Source organism: Schistocerca americana, chromosome 4 (genome assembly GCF_021461395.2).
Source record: "Schistocerca americana isolate TAMUIC-IGC-003095 chromosome 4, iqSchAmer2.1, whole genome shotgun sequence".
NCBI lineage: Eukaryota > Metazoa > Arthropoda > Insecta > Orthoptera > Acrididae > Schistocerca > Schistocerca americana.
In genome coordinates this window covers 541342053-541347556 of record NC_060122.1, presented here as the reverse complement: position 1 = coordinate 541347556, position 5504 = coordinate 541342053, and the positions used below count along the sequence as shown (strand labels likewise).

At 41.8% G+C, this 5504-nt stretch overlaps 2 non-coding genes across 2 annotated transcripts; both read left to right on the top strand.

The window, feature by feature from the left end:
• The first annotated feature begins 1188 nt into the window (after positions 1–1188).
• On the top strand, positions 1189–1263 carry Trnat-ugu. The gene has a single exon. It is a non-coding gene; the product is annotated as a tRNA-Thr (tRNA).
• A 367-nt stretch (positions 1264–1630) lies between these two features.
• Trnat-ugu lies at positions 1631–1705 on the top strand. The gene has a single exon. It is a non-coding gene; the product is annotated as a tRNA-Thr (tRNA).
• Positions 1706–5504: the final 3799 nt, after the last annotated feature.

The following is a 5504-nucleotide window of genomic DNA, read 5'->3' as shown; positions in this document are numbered from 1 at the left end:
GAAGTTAAGATATTCTGGGTTGTTAAGCCGCGTCATATTTCTTCAAATATTCGACTTTTCGACCCTTCTGCTGCGGTCTTCTTCAGGATCTGGAGAACTGTCAAAGACCAGTATCGCCATCTCTTATAAAGGGGAGTTTCCCGCACTTATGGTGGAGAAGAGTTACTGGTTAAAATTCCTCCTGCTGCTATTTGTGGGCCCACATCATTGGCTAGAAGCGAAACAGGCAGAGCAAGACAGGAGAGAATGGCCATCCAAAATATTATTGTCCACAGAGGTGGGATGTTTCTATTCCTTGCATGCCGCGGCCGCGGTGGGGAGTCACGATGCCGGAAGCCTATAGCCATCCCTTCTAATGAAGTTACGTGAGTTCTAGGAAATTTCTACCGCTTCTCGGATTTTTTTCTATAAATGTTGGTTTCCTTAGCCAGCACACGTACGATACTGAAACCGATGTCAAGACCACAGTTCTCTTGATGTTCCGCTACCGCCGATTTCATACTTTGTTTCAGCCGAGTGTGGCGTTCGTGTTCCTTAATACGTTCTTTAACTGTTCTTCCCGTTTCGCCTTTATACAATTTGCTGCAGCCACACGTTATTTCACAGACGCCCCAGTTTGGAGGCAATCAGGTGCATCCGATTTCCGTTGGAAAAAGCCTTTTACTTTTTTTTTGTGGCTGAAGAAAGTGGTCTGAATACCATTCTTCCTTAGAATTCTGCTTATGCCGTCAGAGACCCCAGCTTAACAGAGTGAGAAGGCGGTTCCTCGTCCTTCCTATTAGCGTAATTATTATTTCGCTTAAATTTATTGTGTTTCGACAAACTGTCATACCCATTGGCCTTCTCTGACTTCTTTAAAAAAATCCAACTCCATCATCGCTGACAGGGAAGACACGTGAAGACAGAGTGCTGAACACTGCTTGCTTCAGAGCTGGGTGGTGGTGCGAAGTGGCATCTAAATAACTATATGTTTTAGCAGATTTTTATACACTTTGTGTCCTGGAGTGTTGTCAGATCTACATACCTACATATCTAGAAACTTGGTAGATTAATCTGCCACGAGTAATGAGATTGATGGGCAAACATCTATTAGGCGCACTATGAATGTAATGTTGTGGACATGTTGGAAATGTGGATCTCACGGGGAGCGTGCAAGGGATAAGTCCCTGCAGACGCACTATCCTCTGTGCCCGCGGTGGCTCAGATGGATAGAGCGTCTGCCATGTAAGCAGGAGATCCCGGGTTCGAGTCCCGGTCGGGGCACACATTCTCAACATGTCCCCAATGAAGTACATCAACGCCTGTTTGCAGCTCGGGTGTCCATTTAATTATCATTTCATTCCTAGCAAAGCTGCATGGTCATCCACGGTAACTGTTCTTTCAGGAACAGATACTACCGTCATATATAGTTAAAATATGGCTTCCCGGCCATTGACCTTCTTGTGTGCGAACGTACACGCTATGCCCGAACTCGTACGGGACTTGGTAGATTAATCTGCCACGAGTAATGAGTATGATGGGCAAACATCTATTAGGCACACTATGAATGTAATGTTGTGGACATGTTGGGAATGTGGATCTCACGGGGAGCGTGCAAAGGATAAGTCCCTGCAGACGCACTATCCTCTGTGCCCGCGGTAGCTCAGATGGATAGAGCGTCTGCCATGTAAGCAGGAGATCCCGGGTTCGAGTCCCGGTCGGGGCACACATTTTCAACATGTCCCCAATGAAGTACATCAACGCCTGTTTGCAGCTAGGGTATCCATTTAATTATCATAACATTAAATTTGATAACTAGCTACCGTTGTTCATACAACTTACCTTAGATTAGTCATGGTGAAATCATAGTGTCAACGTATATGGCAGGGTCAGATAGCACCGTCTGCATATCTTAGCACATTCTCATATAAGAGACAACTTCAACAAAGATATAGAAAAAGAGTGGTTCTAAACAACACATATTAAATTGCACTTGAGTACACAAATGAAGAGTTAAATATCATCTTACATATCTTCTCCCCCCCCCCTCCTCCCATGAACCATGCGCTGTGCCGTTGGTGGGGAGGCCTGAGTGCCTCGAGGATACATACGTCCGTACAGCCGCACCGTAGGTTCAACCACAACAGAGGGTTATCTGTTGACAGGCCAGTAAAACGTGTGGTTCCTGAAGAGGGACAGCAGCCTTTTCAGTACTTAAAGGAGTAACGTCTGCATGATTGACTGATCAGACCTTGTAACATCAGACGAAAAGGCCTTGCTGTGCTGGTACTGCGAACGATTGAAAGTAAGGCGAAAATACAGCCGTAATTTTTCCCGAGGGCTTGCAGCTGTACTTTATGGATAAATGATGATGGCACCCTCTTTAGTAAAATATACCTCAAGTAAAATAGGACCCATTCGGATCTCCGCACAGGGACTACTCAAGAGGATGTCGTTATTAGAAGAAACAAAACTGGCGTTCTACGGATCGCAGCGTGGAATGTCAGATCCTTTAATCGTACAGGTAGCTTAGAAAATTCCCTTTCTTAAATTAATAAATAGATAGGTTAAAGCTAGATATACTTGGAGATAGTGAAGTTCGGTGGGTGGGAGGAACAGGACTTTTGGTCAGGTGAATACAAGGTCACAAATACAAAATCAAATAGGGGAATGCAGGAGTAGGTTTAATAAAGAGTAAAAAATAGTAACAAATAAGTTACTATGAACAGCATAGTGAACGCATAATCACAGCCAAGATTTGACGCGAATCCCACAACCAACACACTAGTACAAGTTTATATGCCAACTAGCTTCGCAGAAGATGAAGAGATTGAAGAATTGTATGATGAGATAAAAGAAATTATTCAGATAGTTAAGGGAGACAAAAATCTAACAGACATGGGGGACTGGAGTTCAATAGCAGGAAAAGGAAGAGAACGAAAAATAGTAGCTAACACTTGGTTTAAGAATCATGAAAGAAGGTTGATAGGTGGAAGAGACCTGGAGACACAGGAACGTTTCAGATTGATTATATAATGGTAAGACAGAGATTTAGGACCCAGATTTTAAATTGTAAGGACCTGAGGTGGACTCTGTCCACAATCTATTGGTTGTGAACTGTAGATTAAAACTGAAGAAACTGCAAAAAGGTGGGAATTTAAGGAGATGAGACATGGATAAACTGAAAGAACCAGGGTTTGTCGAGAGTTTGAGAGAGAGCATTAGGGAACGATTGACAAGAACAGGGGAAAAGAATGCAGTAGATGAAGAATGGTCATCTTTGAGAGATGAAATAGTGATGGCAACAGAGGATCAAGTAGGTGAAAAGATTGGGGCTAGTAGAAATTCCTGGGTAGCACAAGAGATATTGAATTTAATTGATGAAAGGAGAAAATATAAAAATTCAGTAGATAAAGCAGGCGAAATGGAATGCAAACGTCAAAAAAATGAGGTCGAAAGGAAGTGCAAAATGGCTAAGCAGCAATGGTTAGAGGACAAACGTACGGATTTAGAAGCACGTATCACTAGGAGAAAGATAGATGCTGCCTACAGGAAAATTAAAGAGACCTTTGGGAAAAACAGAACCACCTGTATGAATATCAAGAGCTCTGACGGAAAGCCAGTCCTAAGAAGAGAAGGGAAAGCAGAAAGGTGGAAGGAGTGTACAGAAGGGGAGTGTCTGTACAAGGGAGATGTGCTTGAGGGCAATATTATGGAAATGGACTAGGACGTAGATGAAGATGAGACAGGAATATGATACATTGAAGAATTTGACAGAGTAGACGAAGATGAGATAGGAGATCCTATGCTTAAAGAATTTGATAGAGTAGTGAAAGACCTTAATCAAAAGAGGGCCCCGGGAGTAGAGAACATTCCGTTAGAACTACTGATAGCCTTGGTTGAGCCAGCCACGAAAAAACTCTTCCATCCAGTATGCAGGATGTATAATACAGGCGAAATACCCCCAGATTTCAAGAAAAATTTAATAATTTCAGTTCCAAAGAAAGCAGATGCTGACATTGTGAAAATTACTGAACTACCGGTTTAATTCCTTAAAAAGAATGAAAAACGTGTTAGAAGTTGACCTCGAGGAAGATCAATTTGGCTTCCGCAGAAATGTAGGAACACGCGAGGAAATACTGACCCTCTGACGTATCGTAGAAAATATGTTATGGAAAGGAAAATCTAAATTTATAGCACTTGTAACTTAGAAAAAGCTTTTGACAACTTAACTGGAATATTCTCTTTCAAATTCTGACGGTGGCATGGAAAGGCTATTTACAGTTTGAACAGAAACCAGATGGCTATTATAAGAGTCGAGGCCCATTGAAAAGAAGCAGTGGTTGAGGAGGGACTGAGACAGGTACGTGGCCTCTTCCCAATGTTCGTTTGTCTGTACACTGAGCTAACAATAAACGAAAGAAAGAAAAATCTGGATTAGGAAATAAAAACTTTGGGGCTAACATCGAATATAGATTTAAGTGTTAAGAAGTCTTTTCTGAAAGTATTTGTATGGGGTACAGTAGGACACATTCTGAGACATCAAGGGACCACCAATTTAGTACTGGAGGGAAGAGTCGTGGATAAAAATCGTAGAGGGAGGAGACCAAGAGATGAGAACAGTAAGTAGATTCAGAAGGATGTAGTTACTCGCAGATGAAGAGGCTTGCATAAGATAGCATGGAGAGCTGTATCAAACCAGTCTTCGGACTGAAGATCACAACAACAACAACGTTACAAATCGTAACTTGTCAAAACTAGGAAGATAAATTACGCAAGCATGCAACACTTTTGATCTCATTTGCATACTTGTATATTTTATCTTCATGGTTTTGACAAGTTACGATTTGTAACGATGATGACTAAAAATTTTATACTCAAGCGCAGTTTAGAACCACATTTTTTATCTCTCTGGTGTAGCCAGCACTTCATTGAAGTTCTCTCTCATATGAGAATATGCCAACTCATGCAGATGATAAGATCGAATGTTGGTGTTACGTTTACACTATATATGTACGATGATTGAACTGAGGGATCTGTGTGGACAGCCATAATACAGTGACGGAAAAAACTCACAACAGCAAAAAATAATTAATGTAGAGTAATGAAATTTTGGGAATACATTTGTCTAGGTTACACATTTAAGTGATCAACATTGCAAGATCGTAGGTTAATGCAAGCACGAGATAAGCCATCGCAAATGTGAAATGCTGGTACATTAATAACCGGTGTAAGCGCCAGAATGTTGAATGCAAGTATGCAAACGTGCATTCATTCTCTTGTACAGGTGCGTGATGTCAGTTTGTGGGGTGGAATTCCATGCGTGTTGCAAGTCGTTGGTCCATACAGAGACGGTTAATACTGTTTGTGAATGACGCTGAAGTTGTCATCTGATGATTTCTCATATGTTCTCGATTGAAGATGGATCTGGTGATCGAGCAGTCAAAGGCAACCTCTCGACACTCTGTAGAGCATATTGTGTTACAGCAGCAGTATGTGGGCGAGTGTTATCCTGTTAGAAAACA